Consider the following 24,113-nt stretch of genomic DNA (forward strand, 5'->3'; position numbering starts at 1 on the left):
TAGGCTCATCGCAGAGAACGACGACGATCTTGTGGACTACCAGCACCAAAGGACCCAATCCTGTCTGGACCATTTGGCGGCTTTTCCCATCTTCCAGGCCGCGACCCAGCTGTGGAGCGCTTTACTCAGGACGTCTACCGACCCGAACCGCCATTGTAGGCTTGAATTCCAGACTGCCCTTCCATGACGTCACGGCGATCTACATCGACAAAGTCCCTCCCACTGAGACGTGTTGTGTTGCCTTTGTTTACTGCCATCACATGATACGCACTGTCGTTTTTCATCGGCTGAAAGTGTGTTCCAGTGTTCAGCCTCCATCAACTACCGTCAGGCACACACATTTAGTACACAAATATGTAATTTACAGTGCCAGGGTTGTGACCATGGGTGCTGCCCATACTTTTAGTGGATTAGAGATAAGTCTCTTTGTTTTGTGTTTTTTTTCGTCTACTACAGATTACACTCGGCCAATAGCGCAGTGCAGTCTACAGCGTTGCCATGGTAACTTTACCTCAATGCCCCGCCCAAACTCGTGTGTGTTATTCAGTGTGTACTTTAAACTCCGCACACAGTCAATAAAACCACGTGCGTTATGCGGCGTTCCTTCACAGTGTGCTGACATGTGTTTTTCTGTTATCGTGTTGTCATCGTTAATTCAAAACTAGTTCAGTGTCCAACCTATATGATTATTTTTTTATCCATGCCTCAAGACTTCGTTATTGATGCTCGTACTCTGTGAGTACACAAGAGGCTTTGGCCTACAGTTTTAATTTTTTTTTCAACGGTGTTTGGTGCTCCGATTTTTTTTTGATGATATGACTATTTTGGTGATCTCAATTTTTTTTATGGTGATGTGATTCTTATGGTGAATGGATTGATGTATTGGTTTTCTACGGCTTTTTGATATGTTAATAAATGATAATTTTTAAATATAACCTCCTCCGGAGAAGGTAGTCGACCATCACAGATTGGTTCGATTAACTCAACAAGGGGAATGTAGAGATATGGAGATTATTAAACCGAGAAAACCTCGTCATGGTAATATTCACGCTTGTTTATTTCCTGGAATTGTCCGACCAGCGGGTGATCCCAAGAACGCGCTAACTTGTAACTTCCGTTAAACAAGGAACTGAAAGGCAAACGCGTGGATCAAAACAAGATCTACCGCGTTCGAAAGGTTTAACAACCTTTCGAAGCCTAAGATTATAAAAGCAAGCTCACTCCCGGAGCTCGCTCTCTTTTGGATTTTGACTCTTATCGACGCTCACATGGATAATTAGTCTCTGATTACTTTACAACACATTAACACTACTGAACTACGACGACGGAACACGGAGTTACGGCTGCCTAGCATGCTACAAGGCGCAAAGGATTGCTCGGTTTGGTGAGCTAAGGGTCGAAGGATAGAACCTTGGCATCTGTCACGATTCGGTCTGCAAGAAGCATCAGGACAAGAACATCACACACCTACCAGGTATGAACAAGCGTAAATAACCTTTACATCAACTTTCCATATCTCTACCCTCCTAATCGGAGCAGGTTCAGCCAACAGATAAAATTAAGCTCTACCTAAATGTATAATTGAAACTTCCCTGTGACCTCAGATCCTAGGTAAAACGGGATTACAACAATATATATGTACATATAGAATTATATATAATTTTAAATATTGATTCCAACCACCAATGATTGTCACATGTGTCGATTTATCGAATGGACATCGCAAATGTAGTCAAGAGGCTGGTACAATTCAAATTATTCTATTCCCGCAATATGCCACTTAATCCGTGTGAGACAAAGAGTCATTAACATATTTCTAGCAAGAAATACTTGTATTCTATCGATTACTTGTCTTTGATTATATCGACCAACACCAGAATAGAAAAATATTTTATTGTGTACTCTTCGCTCCAATTTTTCTTATCATCAATGTTTTATGACTACAATTATTAATATTATTAATATGCTAGATATATTTATATGCACATATATTGTAAAACCATCGGTTATTCGAAATCTACAGCGCGTGATAATTTCGTCAGTGTGGCTCACCATGATCCGCTCACACTTTAAGTACAAATCGTGACGGTAGGTGGCAGTACTGTACTACTTACGCCAAAACACACATTTGATTTTGTTTTCTTTGTTTTTCTTGCGTTAAGTACATTAACAAATTTGAAGAATAATATAGTATATTATAGTTTGAGAGCTTAATGGTATTATCGTTAGTTGTTTTAGTAAGTTTTACAATTGTTTCGAAATAACCACAGCAACAAGTTTTATTAGCTAATACCTAATTTGCTGCATAATGTCTACCTTGTCCTGAAAGGTGGCGTGGATCGAAATTGTATGGCAAACTCTTTTTGGAAAAGAGTCTCTAAGACTCTTTGTTATTAATCAAAGATAATTTCAAGCAAATTAGAGTTCCGGACGATAACTGCCAATTCTAACCTAATCAGTTCCATTCAGGGTTGGCAAAAGTAATTTACTCGTTACGTAAATTACGCGTAATTTACTTCGCGTAGATAACCACTTTTTTACACAGATGTAGAAAACTAATTTCCTTTCTTAAATTAGCAATATAAAAACTACTTTAATTGTTAACAGAGTTTTTAAAAAAATAAGAACTGTTCTTTCACATATTTTGAAAATTGAGACGCCTGTTGATATATACGTCTTGAACTAGTACTTGTATTTATAACTAGACTCGGATTTTAGGTTTTAAACCTATTTTTCCTTTGCATTTAAATAAGAAATAACAAGTTATATCAGCGTTTCATTAAGAAACGAAACAACTGACGAAGTTTTAGAGTGCATAAAAAAAATTTTGCTTGTTAGAACCTATATTAAGTTTATGTGCCTAAATTAAACCTTTTTTTGGGTTTTTATATATTATTAGGTTTTACAGGATTTTTATATCTCACAGAGGTATTTAATAGGTTTGGTGGCGAAATATTTCAATTACTGGCGTCAGTAGCGGCGATTGGGTTACAAAACTGGGGGGGGGGGGGGGCAAGGTACCAAACTCTGGCAAAGGTGGGTTACTTTCCCTTGGTAGATAAGGTTTAGCATAGGCCAAAATTGGGGGGGGGGCAAGTACCAACCTCCAAGTATATGATCTTTATCAAAGCATTAAACAAAACAAAAAATATGTGACGTTACTGTTATCTGCAGGTAACAGTGACGTCAGAAAGGGGCAGGTTCCCCCTACTTTTTACCCCTGCACTATAGACTCTTAATTCTAAGCCTTGCCTACTAAGATAAAGTAAACTGTCCTTGCCCCCTTCTCATTCTCAGTTTTGGCACCCAATCATCTCTACTGCCTGCACAGTCTCATGTGCAAACTTCTGATCTGTGCGACCTTGCCCACTCTCGTGTCAGTTTGGTCCTTCTTGGCATTCACGCCTTGCGAAGTAATGTTTCAGCATTCAAATTTGCACTACTGACTATGTTTCTGTTGAAAGATAAGAAGGTGAAAAGTAGGGGGCGCCTAAATTCCAACTCGCTCAGGTGAAAATTTTTATCTTGAGCTATGGAAACTCCTGCAAACAAGGTAGCAGATCCAACGACCACATGCAGAAAATCAGTTGTAATCTATCTAGCAGCTGTTTACTTCTAATGACCGACAGAAGCAAGAGAATATTAAATAAAATGACAGTACTCATTCAGTCCACTCCACACTGCCCTCTTTGTACTTCAAACTTTTCCTCTCCCTTCTGTTGTATCCGTATTATTACTGCAGTCGCTGCGCGCTTTGTACCTAACTTCCCTCCAAAAATTCAAGAACGTTAAATATTACATCTCTGCTTTCTCTATGTACAGTTTTCTTCTTCTTTTCATTATGAAGGCAAACACTTTCCACTGAAATACTAATCATTTCACGAGACTAGCCAGAAATTCTTAAGGGGAGGAGATAAAGTTACGCACCTGTGCATTTATTTCAATATCGCCCGAATGGGCACCGCTACTAAAAAAAACCCAGGGTGTATCCAAGAGTATGAATTTCTCTCCATGTTGCAAGTGGAAGCGTTTTTTTAAGTTGATTACTAAGCTGGACAACATATTTGAAGAATATGATGAATAAGAATTTTCGGAATCCCATGTATTCCTTATGGAGTTACGGTTGAACAAATGTAAGTTTCGACTTTTCCGCTGGTGAAATTCATCTTCAAACTGCGCTCTTCCCGTTGACATATCTTTCTATTCCATCGAAAGTTTTATATTCCCAAGAGACGAATCAAATCATTCTTCCATATGATCAATGTTTTTCTACTTACCTCCTGGCAGTGTTGCCAAACATGATGCGCATAAAATAACTAAATTTCACCTTAAATGGAGTTAAAACTGACTTTCATGGAGCTAGATTTTCGAAGGCTGGATAAAGTGCCTTCTAGGGTAATGTTAGTTGTCAAAGGGGTGGGGCAGTGCTATTATCGTTAACTCTAAATTGATGACAATTTATTCTTAGTTTTCAACATCTAGATCCGACGGCATCGCCCATCTCAATAATCCACCGATGTTGGTATGAAATCGAAAATAAAGAATTCCCTGATAACAATATTATATCAATTTTACGTCAAACATTGCGCTATAAAGAAGTAGCTGGGGAGATAAGAGGGAGTGGGGCGACGCAGCCAATATAATAATATCACGTCACGTGCTAAATGTATAATTATGACTAAAGTCGGTCTATGTGGGCCGGAACCAGTGATGGCATCATAATGGGGCAAAAGGGTGGGCGTTCCAGTTCACAGCCGAACGAGTGCACAAAAGAACCAAATCTGGCTCCAAGAGAGCTAAGTTGGCACACTGCCACGGACGGAAGGGCTCGGGAAGACTCCCGTGGAAACTGTATCGCATACCCTTAAGCTCAGGGCGATAATATAATGCGGTTCCTCTTTCAAAGAACTTACTTCCCTCCCCCCCCCCCCCCCGTTTTCTTGTGGTAAGTATAATTATTTTAGTAACTCATAACAATAATTACGTGAATATTATTTTCAGTGCAATTTTAACTTGTTAAAGTAAAATTTTCCTGTGACAAGATGTTCGATTCGATATATTTTTGTTCCAAATTATGCACCTGCTTTAAATTAAGCAGTATACCAACACTAAGCATTATATTTTAAGGGAGAATTCACACCGAAGAGACACGCGACAGGCGACACGCTGCAAGAGAGTTGAGTTGTGAGTTTTCGTTTTTTAAGTCCATTTTATGCAGAAATAGACTAATCAGGACTGGACCTACAGTTTAAAGTGGGACCCGCGGCACTATGTGCCTCCACTGGGTATCGACAAGGAGACGACGCCACCGCTTCGTCATTCATATTTTATGTTTGTCAACAATCCTACTCGTAATCCAACTACGTATTATTACTCTCTTTGATTATTCTATAATTTATTTATCAATATTTAATTTCATATGTACATGTTAATTCATGCATAAAATCTTAAATACTAGAAAGGTATTGACGAGGAAAATTCTTGGGGTGAGGGCATTGACTTAAAAAAAAAAAAATACCGGAACATTGTTTCACGAAGGTTGAGAACCATTTCTCTAGTGTTTAGGGCTTTGCTTTATTCAGGCTGGAAAGTATAGCGTATACAGTTTGAGGTCAGTGCATATTATTTATCCCTTTCTCACGCACAACATGCCTCTCCCGAGTTTCAATAACTTGCACAAATATTACAACGCGATTTACGTGTAACAATGTCTCTTGTTACGTTTTATTCGGGTAACTAATAAACTGATTAATGCAATTATATCGGTATCATCATGCGAACTGAGCAAAGAAACAAGTCTTGCTTGCTTGCCGCGTGTCGCGTGCACCTTGTTTCTTCGGTTTGAAATTCTCGTGTCGCATGTCGCGTATCGCTTGTCTCTTCGGTGTGAATTCTCCCTTATACTATAGCTGCATTACAAGACATAAACGATATTCTCGATATTCATTAATAACATCACTCCTTATGGCCATACCCCCCCCCCCACCGTGGGCACCCATGATCGTACGTATCTAAAAGTAATACACAATCAAGAATTATACACATCACAATGAAACTGCTTTTTCCGCTATGTGGTTACAGGTTACGAATGACGTACTCTTTTTTACTATTTTTATTAGTAGAAACCGGTTGTATGGACACACAAGAAGCCAAAAAACTCGTGCAATTTTTTTAGTCGAAACCACAAATAACCTTGAACGCGAAAGCACTCCATAAAACCACACCTTACTTCACTCCATCTCCGAGAGTTAAAAAACAACAGAAAACGTCCATAAATAACATAATCGTCACAAACCATTAAAACCTTACAGAAGTTCAAGGGTAGCATTTCTGGAGTGAATTTGCAATATAGAGAATATCTCCAATTTCGTTAATATTTGGATAATAACTAAATTTGGCCTTCTAATCACGAATCTGTTGTGGAAATCGGGAAAAAAGGCGATAGAAGTGGATTTTTTTCTTTTTTAGAGCTGTATCGCATTGTTTTACGAACAAAATTTTAACTAAGCTTGCCTTACCTAACCTAACCTTACCGGAAATGGTTCGTGGGGCTATCCGTGAATGGTTTATGGGGCTATCCGTGAATGGTTTGTGGGGCTATCCGTGAATGGTTCGTGGGGCTACAGCTTCCTCACTGCGCAAGACGCCATTTTTCTAGAAGAACGCTCTAACACCGTTGCCAAACTTACCGCCCACGTCCATCCTCCTCCACACTCCACTTAAATAACTGTTGCACATTAACAATTTTATCACTCCTCTGTTCCCCCATGCTTCAACGATTAATGATCTGCAAGTAACGAAGCAACAATTAATGCTCTGCAAGTAACGAAGCAGCAGTGTGGCAACGCTGAAGACAGCGCAACGAATGCCGAACGTCACTTGTTCATATCATCAAACATGGTTCCTATGTTTCTGTATGGAGAATGATCGCGGTAATGAAGAACGTAATTTTGCAACATATATAGACGTAAGTGTACAATTTCTATACGTCATCCCCAAATCTTGACTCCAGATACGTTACCAGGACTGGATATTTAGTGACTATAAGAACTAAGAAAGAAATTGGAGATATTCTCTGTATTGTACATTCTTAATCCTGATGTTGAGGATCTAATCTGCTACATTATACCGCTGCAGACTGTATTACTTATCTTATGTTTGTTATTTTACGACGCTTTTCTGCCACGTTTGGCTAATTGCGATGATGAGGATGATTAAATTGATGAGGGGACGCTCATAAAAACCTCAGACCGAGACTCGAACCCAGGAAGGGACTTCGATGGCGAGATCGTAAGCCGACCTCTGTCGTTCAGAGTGTCTGGTGCCCCTCCTAAACTAACAATTCCTGACTACAATGCCGCTTTGGTCTAATAATGCATATGTGGTTAGGTTAAGAGGGCCAAGTTCAAAGCTCTTAGCAATTAGCTTTGGCGTATGTTGCAAATTGGGTGTGCCTCACATCAGACCCCTCGGTCAACAGCCAGCATTGCTACACATGTTGAGAATTTGAAACTCCATCTTGTCTCAAAAGTTCTTGTGTTGGAGTTCCGGCCAGGGACGATATCGGAAATTTGATATCGTGATATATCGTAAAGAACATAGCGTCACAGACAATACGATACGATAATTTTTTTCCGTATCGTGATATCAGCGATATATGTATATTGCAAAATATCATGATGATATATCGCCAAATATCGTGACAATATATCACCAATAGGATATACCTATATAACGCCAAATATCGTGACGATATATCGCCGACACGATATATATCGCCAAAATATCGTGACGATATATCGTCTGGACGATATGTCGTCCAATACTAGCCAGGAGACGTATGTCTTTATTTTGCACATACGTTTTTTATCTAATCAACAGTAATCCTCTTGGTCACATTTCGATACCCGGTGGAGGCACATAGTGGTGCGGATCCCACTTTAAACTGTAGGTCCAGTCCCGATTAGCCTTACTGTGCATAAAGTGGACTTAAAACACCAACTCAATCAATCAATCAAATCCTCTTCGTCACGATTCATCCAAATTTATTGATTGATTTGCTTTATTTTACTTCGCTTTTTGTGCCACTTTTGGCTAATTTGCGAAGATGGGGATAAGTGATGATGTGATGAAATTGATGAATGGACACTCACAAACATCCATGCCCAGACCGGGATTCCAACCCGGGACTTCTGGCGTCGTAGCGCGATGTGCTAACCACTCCGCCACAGGGGCCGGCACGATTCATCCAAAGATGTGATAAAACGGAGTTGAATATTTAAAGGAAAAAACAAATACGATTTCTTGCAGATTCAATGCACTAACGACCACTTACCTCGAATAACAATCAATGCTTAAGCACAGTGTTGAAATTTCATACTCATACTCAGCGAGCAATTCAACCATAGTTCTTCACATCAAACTTACACACAATAACCCCCGAAAACAATGGATCAGGAAAAGGCCATGTTGACTGCAGTAGTATAGGCAAGTACAAGGACAGAAACGTGCACACAAGGGAGACTCAAAACTCCTGCTGGTTGCTTAGAGTTGAGACAGGCGTAGCAAGTAAAGCCGGTTCGCGTCAGAGTACATCGAACGTAGAGGAAAATGAGTCCATGAAAGAACAATCTGTGAGCATAGGCGTGCGCACGGGAGTGCATGTGAACCCCCACAGAAAACACAAATAACGGAGATATGTGATCCAGGCAGTATTTAGAAATATGTTTCAAGGGGGGTAGGGGTCCGAACCAAGTGTCTCAATAATAATAATGTTTAAAATTAAATAATTATATTGAATCGAATTAATACTAATTACAATATATTATAAATTAATATTATATTATTACATGAATAGGTAAAAAGACGGTATAAGAATAGATATAACAGCGTATATTCACTATGTAACTTACCTGTGGTTAAGATCGGAATAATTTATGTAAAAACAAGTGCCCTGGTAATGAAATTAATGTCAAATAGATGAAGAATTGAATATTTATTGAATAACAAAAATGATGTTAGATGCAGTTGGAGAAAAGTAAAGTTTCTGATTACTATTTTATGCATATTATTATGAGATGTAGTCTTTCGGCTGGCGGGGGGGTCCAAACCCCCTACATACATCCTTGCTCTCATTCAAAGCCGTATGATCCCAATATAATCCTTGACTTCCAATAAGCTCAGAGGAAATTAATAAGCATCGATTTTTTAAAAAATGCTAAGAAACAATATTTTCATTATTTAATTTTAGTATGTGGTAAGTCTTTCGGGGGTGGACTTCCCCGATGGCGCAGTGGTAGCGTCATTGCCTTGTAATCAAGGGGTCCCGGGTTCGAAGCCGGTGGAGGAACATATTGGTTCGGATCCCACTTTAAACTGTAGGTCCAGTCCCGATTAGCCTTACTGTGCATGAAGTGGACTTAAAACACCAAGTCAATCAATCAAGTGTTTCGGGGGGCTCTGGACACCCCCTAAATACGTTCTTGATGTGATCGCAAAGTATGGTTCGCGTAAGTAAAAACCTGCCATGTCGGAGTACTTTCGCTGCTTTTTATTGGTAAAAACCGGTTGTATGCACAGTCAAATAGCTAAAGAACACGTACAAAAAATAACACCATCAAACTTAGCACTCGTAACTGAACAAAAACTTTGACTAACACTCCTAAAGTATGCGTCATATGGCGATAGCCAATAGCAGCGCACTGCAGCGGTGCCATGTCGAAATCTCACACGGAAAAGAGACAGCGTGGTTGAGCGAAATGCCTTGTCACGGAAATAGGCAACGCCGCACGTCTGTGATTCGCTGGTGCTATTCAGCCTTTCAAGGCCATATGCAGGGGATTTGACGCGCACTCTAGCGATAATTTTACTTCTATTCTGGTTTCGTAAGTTTTCAGTCCTTAGTGTTTGATATACTTTAAAGTACGTTTATGAAAAGGTCTGCTCCAGTTGGGGAATGTCATGTTGGGTGCTATATTCACTTGCGCGAAGCCTTCGGGCTGTTCTGCATGACGCTAGGTTAACAGATGTACTTTACTTCACAATAACACATTTCCGTGAGAACGTTCATAAACAACATTCATAAAGCATGCAAAATATTTCATTTTCTCGAGGAGGTACAGAGTGTCGAGGGTACCGAAACTACTATATTACTATTGCTAGAAACAGTAAGAAATTTCGTATCACTTGAGATTCTCCCCCCCCCCCCCTCCCCTGCCTCTCTCTCTCTCTCTCTCTGTCTCTCTCTGTCTCTCTCTCTCTCTGTCTCTCTCTCTGTCTCTCTCTCTCTCTCTCTCTCTCTCTCTCTCTCTCTCTCTCTCTCGTAGATGTTTTTCACTTTATAAATCGCACACACCTCCTACACAAACCCGCACGTATCCTTCCCACGAGCACAGCCAGCCTCGAGTGCTAATCCAACCTTCTTAAATTCACAGGGCTTATTTCTTTATTTACATTTACTAGCAAGAAGATTGCGGTAGTAATGAAAACGGCACCCACAAGAAAATGAAATTCAAACCGATTTATGGAGGAGCTCCGTGCAATTTGTAAATTGATAGTAATAGTGCTTTAATAACGGCAAATAGTAATTGAAGACTAAAATTGATAAACGCTGTAAGTGCCACAATAATTTAAACACCGTTTTCCACGTTAAACTGTGAAATGTGCCGTGCTTTATAATGTGATAAACGTGAAATGTGGCTGGTAGCCCTCTAAGTAGTTCAAAGGGTGTGTAAAAAGGTCACTAGTGTGCACGTTCTTACGGGCTGATGTGCGGAACGATGCGATTTCCCAACACTTTCGCTTTTGACACTTACAACGTTAACCACTTTTAGTTCTGAATTATGAGAAGTTGTTTTTTGTCGAGTAAGGTGGGAAAAGATTTGTTTTGACGATTTATGTTACAGTGGGCCAATGAAGTCCCAAGAGGTGACGAAAACAAATGTTAAAATTCTCACCACCAGGTGGAAATGTGGCGCTGAAATAACAAAAAACAGAAGTCGGACATGCAAAATTTAATTTTTAGTTTATGTCAGTACAGTGTTCAATATGCGCCCTGTCAACGTGAATGACTCTTTGGAAGCGTAAGATGAATGGTCGCACGAACCGTTTCCCAGGATGTTGTTCAGTACTCCAGATTTCAGCGCCACATATCCACCTGGTGGCGAAAATTTGTACTTTTTTTCGCCAGCATTCTCTTCCCCATGGTATCCATAGCAACTATACCAAGTTTCAACGTAATCTGATTCTTCGAAGTGGCTCCAGACGGCCCTGAGCAGAGAAACTTTAATTATGAGGACCTGGTGGTATATTTAGCTCAAGCCACATAGTGTGCCGGTATACCTTATTCAGCTTCCGATCCACGCGTACAGGTAGAAGGATTATTCTCAAATGTTCCAAGTATTAACTTGGATTTCTCCTAGGAGCTTATAGATTGCCGTTGCTGGCTTTAACGTACGTGCTTCGCTTTACTTCACTACAAACTTTTCTTTCATTTTGTAGATGTACTGTAATTATCTTTCACGATAAAACGTTACAGGAGTTTTACCAGTGTTTGTGATGGGAGGATGTAAAGAAGGAGGGGTTAATTTTCCTCAACATTTTATAACACATAAAGCACCTTACTTTGAAAAGGAATTTCAGAGTTTGAATTTTGTGTTAAAGTAGCCTTTAAAAATCATTGAAGTAATGCTTTTAAGAAAAGTCCCTTTAAGTGATTAGACGTGTCCAAAATGGCTCGTATTTGGAAAGTCACACATGGTAGTAGATAGGTATTTACTTCGTCGTATGAGAGCCAAAGGAACATAACTCCAAAAAAAATGCGGTTTTCAGTTTTGTTGAAACAAACTCTTTTGAGGAGCACTATTTGGAGTCAGATCGACATATCCACACTTCTAATCCTAAGCAGTGAGGTAGAGTCACATAGTACAGTAAAACCTCGTTAATCCGGACTATAAGTTGACCGGTTTAACGACAGTCCGGATTAACTGAAATAACCTAAAGGAACAGTAGAAAGTGCATTATAACTCCGTGTATAGCAACAAAGCACGTTTATTATGGTGTATTTAAAGAGCATAAGCCTAAATATACTATACAGTACAAAGTCTGCGGGAAACAGAATTTCATCAGCGGTTGACTGCTTTTTCTTTGGAAAGCTCTCTTGTTGACTTCTAGCCACATTTAAAACCTTGCATTCTGCTTTTTTTTGTGCCTGTCCGGATTAACCGAAGTCCGGCTTATCGGGTTCGGGATTAACGAGGTTTTACTGTATCTCCAATTAACTGACTATTTTTAATTCGATTCGTTTTTTGTTATTTAGCGTCGCTTTACTGTCACTTTTTTTGGCTAATCGCGACGACGAGGATGAGTGATGATATGATAAAGATGAAGGGACTCTCACAACGAACTCATGCCAAGGCTGGGAATCGAACCCGGAACCCCTGACGTCGTACGCGCTGTGCTAACCACTTTGCCACGAAGGCTGGCGACTCTCAAGAGTGAGACATATTCCCAAAAATACATTGTTTCCTCTCCCCTGTAGATTTATTAAATTGGAGTTACGACAAATTGGTCCCATACTTAACATTATTATATACACCGTGGGCCAGAACTCACGACCGGACACTTATGAGTGGCGTGCCCACGATTTTCGAAATGGTGGGTACGTACACTTTATTTAGAAGTTAGTCTCAATTTTGCCGTCTCTTCCTGCTTTTGACTTTTTTTTTAGGAATACTGGACCAAAACAGGTGTTATAACCCCACCAACCGCCCTTGCGTACGCCACTGGACAATATTTATGGTACAAGAATGTATTATTCACCATCAAAATTGACGTAAACAGCTGTTGTCGTAGGTTGAAAGGAATGTGTATCCTCCTCACATACGTTGTGCGGTAATAATTCATTTGTTTTCCTATAGAGATCAGTCAATCCCAATACTGCGGTTAGGAGCACAGTTTTCCGATAAAGGTCCGTCCGAATGCTGCAATTAAGTAAAAGCCACGTTGTGGTGACGTGTGTTGCTCATGTGTTTGGCTTCTCGCCTTGTGTTTTCGACGAATTTGAACTTCTATAAATAAGCAACGAAATTGAATCCACAACTCCATACTTACTATGTGCCTTCATAATACAACGCAATGGCACCATACCAAAATATAGGCTGACAGACTGTACATATTTTGTGGACAATTAAAATATTATATACAATATTATTGTGTGTGGAAGGGAGGGTGAGAGTCGGTAATACGTAAGGTTGTATCCTTGAAGTTTTGGAAAGTTCGCCTTGAAAACCAGGAATTATACTAGTGACCACCATAAATATTTTTGCGTTATCCACACTCAAACTCCGCCTTTTGTCTGTGAGGATCATTTCATGCATGCGTAGGGATGTGACGACCTCATCGCCCAGTGACTTGTTCACTGCAGTTAGTCAACCAACAGAGTGAAATGGTCAACATTTTGCTCTGTTGGGATTTACAGAGCTGTCCTGTCATGGCTCTATGAGCGTCCCACAATCGGCAGAAGTGGGGTGTGATTGGTGGACTACAATGGAATCCTCCCAGCTAGATCCGAGGGATCCGCTGACCAACGACAGGTGCAGTCCTCCATTCATATTTGGGGTTAGGCGTAGAGCTGACAACTCTGCACTGTAAAAAGACATGTCAAGAAACAGCAATATGAGGCCATGGATGTTCCCAAGGTAAAATATTCCGGAGGTAAAACAGTCCCCCATTCGGATCTCCGGGCGGGGACTACTTTGGGACTAAGGATAAGATCTACATTAGGAAAAAGGATATTAAATTAGGCACCTGGAATGTTCTGAGCCTTTACCGGCCTGGGGCATTTCAGTGTACAGTTAATGAGATAGTTAAGTATAAATTAGATGTAGTAGCTGTCCAGGAAGTTAGGTGGCCAGGAGGAGGGAATTGTAAAACTAAAAATTATACTTTTTTCTATGGTGAAAATCATAATTTTGGAACAGGCTTTTTCATAAATAATAGAATTATCTCGGCTCTTAAAACAGTAGAATTTATTAATGATAGGATATCATATCCAGTTTTACAGGGTAGGTGGTGTAAAATTATTTTAATAAACATACATGCACCAACGGAAGATAAAGATGATAATACTAAAGATGATTTTTATACAGAGTTAGAATAGGTCTTTGATAAATTTTCGCAGTATGATATGAAAATTCTGTTAGGTGACTGTAATGCACAGATTGGCAAAGAAGAGACTTTTAAACCCACGATTTGTGAAGAAAGTCTTCATGAATTAAGTAATGATAATGGTATAAGATTGGTTGCAACCTCAAATAATTTAATTGTGAAAAGTACCACTTTTAAACATAAAGATATCCATAAATATATCTGGTCTTCTCCAGATGGTAAAACTCATAATCAGGTAGATCATATCCTCATTAATAAGAGAAGACATACTAGTATATTGATTGATTGATTTAGTTTATTTTACTTCGCGTTTTGTGCCTCTTGGCTAATTTGCGAAGATGGGGATGAGTGATGAAATTATGAAATTGATGAATGGACATTCACAAACAACCAAGCCCGACCGGGATTCGAACCCGGGACCCTTGGCATCGCAGCGCGATGTGCTAACCACTTTTTTTTTTAAAAAAAATAGGAAATACCCCCTACACGGAGGTATCCCCACCATTTACACTTTTTCTCACTTTTACACTTTTCAATTGTTACAGTTTCTCAGTTTCGTATCATCTGGAGAAACACAAATACCCATGCCTTACCCGGGACTCGAACCCGGAACCCCTGGCGCGCTCTGCTAACCACTCCGCCACGGAGGTCGACACCATTCGGCCACAGGGTCGGGCGACATACTAGTATAATTGACGTTCGTACACATAGAGGTGCTGACTGTGCCAGTGACCATTATTTAGTAATTGCTAAATTAAGAGAAAAACTCGCAGTGATAAATCATAAGCAACAAAATCTAAAAGTTCTAAATTTAATACAGGAAAATTTGCTGATGAAAGAATTAAGAAAGATTACCAAATTAAACTGTCAAATAGATTTGATGTTTTGCAGGATTTAAATGATGATGAAAATATAAATGAAACAGACGTAAATAAGAATTGGGAGCACATACGTAATGCAATAGAATCAGCAGCTAAAAGAGGTATAGGATACCATACACCAAGAAAAAGTAAGCCATGGTTTGATAATGAATGTCATAATCTAATAGAAATAAGAAATCAGGCTAGGAAGGACACGTTATGACAAAGGACACTGATGGGGAAAAGAAAAGCAAACGAAGGTAAGATTAAGTATTGGAACGTGGAATGTCAGAACCCTGTTACAGTCGGGAAAGTTAGAAAACTTAAAAGCAGAAATGAGAAGAAACAAAGTAGATGTTATGGGAATATCAGAAGTGAAGTGGGAAGAAAATGGTGAAATAGTGAGTGATGAGTTCAGGATGTTTTATTCTGGAGGTGATCAACAAGGAAACCGTGGTGTGGGAATAGTGCAAGGACCACGTGTGAGATATAAAGTTATAGCAGTGCGTTATGTGGATGACAGGATTATAATGGTGAAACTTCAAGGAAAGAAGAAAGACTTAGTGTTAATTCAAGTGTATATGCCACATAGTGGGTTGTCAGAAGAAGAAGTGGAGGAAAACTATGAAAAGATAGAAGACTTGATGGAAAAAGAGATAAAGGGATCGTGCATTATCGTAATGGGTGATTGGAATGCTGTAGTAGGAGAAAGGCAGGATGGAAATACAGTAGGAAGATATGGATTGGGTGAGAGAAATGAGAGAGGGGAAAGCCTGGTAAATTTCTGTAAAAGAAACTCCCTAATTGTTGGAAACACACTGTTCCAGCAACATAAGAAAAGGAGATACACCTGGATATGTCCAAGAGATTGCAAAATATACCACATAGATTACATACTGGTACAAGAAAGATTTCGAAATTGTTTGAAAAATGCGAATACATTGCCAGGAGCTGACATTAATTCAGACCACATCTTGCTAATAGGATAAATCAATGTTACATTGAAGAAGATAATACAAAACCAGGTGAGCAAGAAACCCCACTTAGAGAAGCTAAGGGAAGAAGAAGAAAGACAAAAAATTGCAGAACATTTCCAAGGAAACTATACTAAGTTTAAAGCTAGTTGTAACAACAAGGATGAGATGTGGGATGGAATATAAATCTGCTTACAGAAGGCAGTGGATGAAACAATAGGCTACAGGGAAAGGAAAAGTGCAAAGAAACCATGGATTACTGAAAGTATGCTGGAAAAAATGGAGGAACGAAGAAAATGGAAGAATGTAAATACAGAAGAGGGAATACATAATTACAGGATACTGAATAACCAGCTAAGAAGAGAAACTGACAGGGCAAAAGAACAATGGATGAAACAAAAATGTGAAGAAATTGAAGAACTCGAAAAAAGAGGAAGGTATGACTTGATGTATCGTGAAGTAAACTGCTTGGGCTTCCAAAAGAAGAAATGGAAAACAATGTGGATGATAGAAGACGAGGAAGGATGTGAAATCACAGACAAAAAAGGAATATCGAATGTGTGGGGAAAGTACGTTGAAGAGCTCTACCAGAAAGAGAATCGCCCAGACAGTCTGAATGTAGAAAATGAAGACGACGTGCCTGATGATGAGAAAGGATACTATATCCTGAATGAAGAATTTGAGCAAGCACTCAAAGAAATGAGGAATGGGAAAGCAACGGGCACTGATGAAATTTCTATTGAACTTATCAAATGCCTGGGAGATGGAAAAAGAGAAATACTGCACTTATGCAATGAAATCTATGAGAAATGGGATTGGCCACAAGATTTCACGGAGACTGTTTTGGTACCTCTGCAGAAGAAAAGCTATGCCAGAAAATGTTCTGAGTACAGGACAATCAGCTTGATATCTCACTCGGCAAAAATTCTTCTAAGAATTCTGAACAGACGCCTATACTCGAAGGTCAGTGGCGAGTTAGAGGAAGAACAGTTTGGTTTCAGGAAAGGAAGAGATACAAGGGATGCAATTGGTTTACTGAGGACCATTGGGGAAAGATATTTAGAGAAAAGAAAGGAGGTGTTTGTAGTATTTGTAAACCTGGAGAAAGCCTTTGATAGAGTGAATTGGGTTAAACTTTCAGAAATTCTGAAGAAAATTCGGGTAGATTGGAAAGAGAGGAGACTTCTAAGCAACTTATACATGAATCAACGAGTTAAAGTGAGAACAGGATACGAAATGACAGAAGGCTGTGAAATTGGAAGAGGAGTACGACAAGGATGCTGCCTATCGCCTACTTTGTTTAATATCTATTTAGAAGATATAGTGAAAAATTGTTTCCAGGGCACAGGAGGTGTCAAATTGGGAGGAAGAAGAATAAACTGCATAAGATTTGCTGATGACATGGCATTATTCGCTGAGGATGAAATAACCATAAATAGTATGTTAGAAGAGTTAAACAGCAGCTGTGAGCAGTATGGGATGAAGATTAATGTAAAGAAGACAAAGGCAATGGTTATAGGACGGAAGCCAAGGAATATTAATGTGAGAACAAACAGTGAAAGAATCCAGCAAGTGGATAGCTTCAAGTACCTCGGATGCACTATAAGCAGTGACATGAGCTACAAACAAGAAGTGAAAATGAGAATCGCAATAGCAAAAGAAGCTTTCAATAGAAGAAAAAATGTTTTTTGTGGGCCCATGGACATAGGTCTGAGGAAGAGATTAGTGAAATGTTTTGTGTGGACTGTAGCACTATATGGTGCAGAAACCTGGACGTTGAGAAGAAATGAAGAGAAACGACTAGAAGCTTTTGAAATGTGGACATGGCGAAAAATGGAGCGTGTAAAATGGACTGACAAGGTAAGAAACGAAGCCGTACTGAAAAGAGTTGGTGAAAAAAGATCTATACTGGAGACCATCAAGAAGAGGAAAAGAAACTGGTTAAGACACTGTCTAAGAAGGAACTGCCTGCCTTGGAGGGAATGGTTGAAGGAAGAAAAGTCCGTGCAAGAAAGAGATATCAGCTTATGGATGATATTAAATTAACTGGGTCGTATGCTATTACGAAGCGTAAGGCAGAGAATAGGGAAAGCTGGAGATTGCAGTGAAAAACCTGCCAATTAGGCAGAAAACAATGAATGAATGAATATGGAATAAAGAAGAAATCCCTCAACAGTGGAAAGAATCCATAATTGTTCCTGTGTTTAAAAAAGGTGATAAAATGAACTGCAATAATTACCGTGGAATTTCTCTACTCTCAACAACATATACAATATTATCTAACATTATTTTAACAAGACTAACCCCATATGCTAATGAAATTATAGGTGAGTATCAATGTGGATTTAAACGTAACAGATCAACTACAGATCAAATTTTTCACATTAGACAGACACTTGAAAAAAGTGAGAATATAATCAAAATGTCCATCAGCTATTCATTGATTTCAAAAAAGCATATGATTCGGTCAAAAGAGATAAATTATATAATATATTAGTAGAGTTTGGAATACCTAAGAAGCTTGTTAATATGATAAAATATGCACCAGTGAAACAGAAAGTAAAATTCGTGTGGGTATTAATGTGTCTGACAAATTTACAATTCATGATGGGTTAAAACAAGGAGATGCATTATCTCCATTGCTCTTTAATTTTGCCTTAGAATATGTTGTAAGGAAGGTAAAAGAAACTAACGAAGGACTAAAATTAAATGGTGTGACTCAGTTGTTAGCATATGCAGATGATGTAGACTTATTAGGGGATGATATAAATATAATTAAGGATAATGCTAAAATATTTTTCAAAACTGCTAAAGAGATAGGTTTGAAAGTTAACAAAGAGAAAACTAAATATTTGCTTACAGGCCGAAACCAAGTGTTAGGTAATAATCAAAATCTAATTATTGATAACAACTCATTTGAAACAGTTTGCAAATTCAAATACTTAGGAGTAATATTAACAAATGAATATTATATTGAAGAGGAAATAAAAAGTAGGCTTAATTCAGGAAATGTATGTTACTTCTCTCTTCATAAACTTTTGTCTTCTCGTTTAATAACTAAGAAATTAAAAGTTAAAATATACAAAACAGTAATTTTGCCTGTAGTATTATATGGGTGTGAAACTTGGTCCCTTACATTGAAAGAGGAACATAAATTGAGAGTATTTGAAAATAAGATCCTTAGGAAAATATTTGGACCTAAAAGGGATGAGGAGACAGGTGAGTGGAGAAGGTTACATAATTTAGAACTACATAATTTGTATTCATGTCCAGATATTATTAGAATAATTAAATGAAGAGGACTTAGGTGAGCATGCCATGTGGCACGAATGGGAGAGGAAAGAGGAGTTTACAGGATTCTTGTTGGGAAACCTGATGGTAAGAGACCTAGGAAGGCCAAGACGGAGATGGAGTTACAACGTTGAGATGGACCTAAGTGAAATCGGTAGGGATGGAAAAGAGTATATAGATCTTGCTCAAGATAGTTACAGATGGAAGGCCTGTGTTGCTGCAGCCATGAACCTTCGGGTTTAAGAAGGCTAGAGAGTTAGTTAGTTAGTTAGTTAGTTAGTTAGTTAGTTAGTTAGTTAGTTATACCATCCAGTCTCATTTTTCACTTTTACTTTCTGAGAAGCAAAATAGTATTTGAAGATAAAAACGCACCTCGTACATAGTAAATATCATTACTCTATAATAACGTGCCCAGGTGTCACGCCCCCCTTTCCCCCGCGGACGACGGTGTTACAAACCGTACCCAAATATTGGGAGTTCTCTGGTTCACCCTCGTAAAAAGTATTTAGTGATTGTAGGTTTTACTTTTTCAGAAAAAGTAATTATTAAATTTAAAAACACGACTCGTATATACCAAATCTCACTACTCAATTTTTGTAAAGCACGAATGGTAGAGCTACGATTCATACCTTTCCCAGGTTCGATACCTTGTGGAGGCACATAGTGGTTCGGATTCCACTTTAAACTTTAGGTCCGTTTCGATCTCTGAATGAAGTGGGCAAAAAGTATAACGGAAAAAAAAACTCTTAACGATTCATGACTCGTTAAGTTGGCTAGAGTTCAGACCATAAGGCTGTTCTCGTAAAGGGTCCGTGTGTTTCGATATTTAGAGAAGAAATTACGAGAATAATATTCTTTTTCAACAAAGTTATCTTTGCCTCTTCCCATAGACAACTCCGAGGGTTATAAACATTACCTTAATGCTGACTGTTGTATAATTGATAGAATTCTTACGCTTAAACATAGTTTTGTTATTTGCAAAACTTTTGATATAGTATAGCTGTAGAGAACTGCACATTTAAGAGTTTGAGGTTCCCCACCCTCTATTAGGTCACATGGCTACGCCAGGAACACAATTAATTACTGTACTCGTTAAAGTTCATGAAGCAATCCAAATATAAAACTCCGGATTATTAACTTAGATACAGGATGCTTCCAAAGTCACCGATTACACCCATAGGCGTATCACTGTTCTAGTTTCACTGCAATAATGGGTATATATATATATATATATATATATATATATATACATACATACATACATACATACATAATGCAGCAACATAGAGGCAGCATACTGAATAATTAAATTGTTTCTGAAATGTACCGCGCTCCTTTTCCTCTCAACAATTGTGTTCATTCATTTAAGAAAAAACTGTTTAGCAGCAAGAGTCTGAAGTGCTTAGTTGTTATAACTGCTCTCTCTGGTAAAAATGCATTACAGAAAACAATGAAATTGCGAGCGAAGCGAGCAAGATAATTTTTAGATTTTTGCAAACTCAAAACAATAATATCAAATATAAACTATAATATAACAATAACATCAATATGGCGCAAAAATTTCATGGGGCGCCATGGCATTATCTTCTACAATTTTTTTTTCATTTAGATCGTTCGGCGTCCAGGACCAACTCCCGCCGCCCCTAGCTACGGCTCTGAACTTGACAAGACTGTAAGAAAAGCAGAAATTGCGAGCGAAGCGAGCAAGAAAATTTTACGCAATGTATTTTTATTTGTATAAAATTTGATATCGAGGGAGACAATTGCCCTCTGTGTCCCCCTGCAGGTGCTCTTGGCCGTCTGGAAGAAATAATGCAAGAAAGACGTGAAAACTAATTCCATCTTAAGTATCCTTTTATCCTACTAGTCTTGCTTTCTTTTACCTCAATTAAATACTTAATCGTTTAATAACGGCGATAAGATTCCTCTCCACTAAATTTCTAGGTGAAAGTACAATAATGTAGGAGGGACATGGACGTCTGGAAAGGGGGTGCAAGGATGGACACGCCTCCTTCTTAGAAATCGAATGTCAACCTAAAAGAATATATTTCACACGTATAATTTGTTTTATATTAATGCGATAATTTCAGATTCAAGTGATGCTTTTTAAGTTGGCAACACTATTATCGGGGTAATATGCCCCATGGAAAAATACCCTTGCTTGTCCCTCCTTGGAAAACTGCGGACGTCCATCATTAGGGGGGGGCAATTGCCCCCCCTTGCCCCCTCGTGTGCACGCCTATGATTACACCCCCGGCTCGGCGTCTAAGGCTTAAAACAACTTCCGACAGCATCGTGATTAATATTGTAATCAAAAGGTTCCAAGTTCGAATTCTCGCGGAAGCACATTTCAGCAATTTCGATCCATATTTAAACTGTTCATTGACTGACCGATTGACTTTATTTTATTTCGCATTTCTGCCACATTTTGGCTAATCGCGCAGATGAGTGATGATTTGTTTGAGTTGGGTCCACTTTGCGCACAGAAGGTCTAATCGGGACTGGACCTACAGTTTAAAGTGGGATCCGAACCACTGTGCAGACCCCACAGTTACAAGACGACGATGTCACCACTACGCCATCGGTGGGGGGGGGGCAAGATGAATGATGACACGATGAATCTGATGAAGGGAAACTCAAAGTGAACACCCATTCCAAGGACGGGACTTGAATCCGGGACTCCTGGCGTTGTAGCGCGCTGTGCTAACCAGTCCGCCACGGAGGCTGGCATCTGTAAATTGTATAGGTCCGGTTCTGATTAGTCTATCTGTGCACAAATTTGACACAGGGGTGTCCCTTTCCGAAGAGACCCAAATGTTAATCTTCCTTCCACGTATTACACCATTAACTGTATTTTGCAGGCTAGTGAGGCTCTGTCGTCTGGATTCACGGCCAGTAGGCCTATAATCCTCCATGGGACTCATGTTGTGTATTTGTAATTGTCCATTCATCCATTTTATCTCATCAGCATCCATCCTCATATTCGCGATTATCCAAAAGTGGCAATTAAATAAATAAAATCTTCGATCGTGCCACTTTTGCCTAATCGCAAGATGAGGATGAGTGATGACATGATGAAATTGATGAAAGGACACTCACAAAGAACACTCATACCCAGGCCAGGATTCGAACCCGGGACCTCTGGCGTCATAGCGCTCTGTTAGCCACGGAGGTCGGCTCTAATAAAAAATAAAATCAATCCATCAACAAATTGGACATGATTTACATAAGTTTTAATGTACGTACACTCGCATTCAGAAACATCAAAATAGTGTACAGGATTGTACAGTTTAAGGAGAGATTTGGAAACTCTGGTCCTAACGTGGATAACAAACTATTCAGGAGGAATTTGACTGCACGGCCACTTACCTCGAACTTCCTCGAGGAATATTTCGGAGCGATCGAACGGAACGGAGCACGTGTTTCGTGAGCGTGGGGAGCCTGAGTACGCAAGGGTCTTGTCCAGGTGAAACCACACCAATCACTGCCTTCCAGTGCTGCGCGCCGCTCGCTTCAATCACGGCTCCAATATCGATCCGTGCGGCCACGTGATTCTCTCGTAACATACTCTCGCAGTCGCTAAAAAACCTCTCCCGGAAATGATTACTTACACCTGGGATCCGCCGCAACGAACAGCTTCATTGCGCCTTATTAGCTTCATGTTAACTGAGGCCTGAATAATGGACGGCCCTGCATTCGTCGTTCTCAGCTTTGTTTATTCGAGACCGTAACGGGTTCCAAATTTCCTGCTTCTGTTTTATTTTATTTACGTTGCTCTTCACGCTGTCTCGTGAATCTCTGAAGCAAGGTCGCGCATGACGGCAGAGAAGAAGAGAAAGCGCTTCCACCCTCCACGCAATCCCGTTCCCTTGCACTTGTTCATTGGTCACACTCACGAGTCACTACTTGCGCAGAGACTTTCATCCGCTTGCTCTGGGGATTCCTGGGACAGAGTCTGGAGCAAGGCCGCGCATAACGGTAGATCAGAGGAGAAAGCGAGTGGGCGGTGAAGCAGTGCGCGTTCCAGCAATCATCTGTTAACTGCAGTCGCTTGTCTCCCCGCCATGCAATCCCGTTCCCTCGCACCTGGTCACTGATCGAGCAGTCTCGAGTCCCTACTTGCGCAGAAACTTGTTTCGTTCGCCTGATAATCTCTTAAACTTTGCTCCGGGAATCTCTGAAACGAAAGCAAGTCTCTGCGTGTTCGGCCGATGAACGCGTGAGAGGGGAAGTGCTAATGCATGGACGAGGAAATGCGGCTGCAGCTACCCAGCCGTTTGCAGCAACTAGCACTGCTTTGCTCCGACCACTCGCTTTCTCCTCTTTTCTACCGGTATACGTGGCCTTGCTCCACAGATTCCCGAGACACATTGTAGGAGTTGCATCGGTAGCTGAGTGCAATATGTGTTCGGCTTTCTATCTCGCCACCGGTCCGGGGTGCAAGGGGTGGCAAGGCAGCTAAAGTCAACCTTGTAGTACACCTTGGTAACTTCAATATTGTAGGCGAACGAGGTTCTGGTGCCTGGACCTGCAGGCAGGATAATAATACTCTGTAGAAATTGTGCTGTGTCGTCCATATGTGCTGTCATTGTCTTTTCATCTTATCATCATTCATCCTCATCTTCGCGATTAGCCAAAAGTGGCAGAAAGGTGATGTAAAATAAAGCAAATCAACCAATGAATCAACCACAGAAGGGCCTTGATTCGAGTCCTGATTTAGGCATGGGAGATCTTTGTGAGTGTCCCTTCATGAATTTCATATCATCTCTCATCCGGGGTATAGGATGACGCGTTTCGAAGACACCCAAATGCCAACCACCCT

At 39.8% G+C, this 24,113-nt stretch overlaps 1 protein-coding gene across 1 annotated transcript in view; it reads right to left on the reverse strand.

Annotated features, from left to right (window-relative positions):
- The window catches only part of LOC145981016 (glycine receptor subunit alpha-2-like), a 358,476-nt gene extending 335,758 nt beyond the window's left edge, over positions 1–22,718 (reverse strand). Inside the window, exon 1 of the mRNA XM_083114116.1 lies at positions 22,661–22,718. The gene's annotated coding sequence lies outside the window, so the exon portion shown is untranslated. The remainder of the gene's footprint in view (positions 1–22,660) is intronic.
- Between the last annotated feature and the right edge of the window lie 1,395 nt (positions 22,719–24,113).

Source organism: Lepisma saccharinum, chromosome 2 (assembly GCF_977018435.1).
Source record: "Lepisma saccharinum chromosome 2, izLepSacc3.1, whole genome shotgun sequence".
NCBI classification, from domain to species: domain Eukaryota; kingdom Metazoa; phylum Arthropoda; class Insecta; order Zygentoma; family Lepismatidae; genus Lepisma; species Lepisma saccharinum.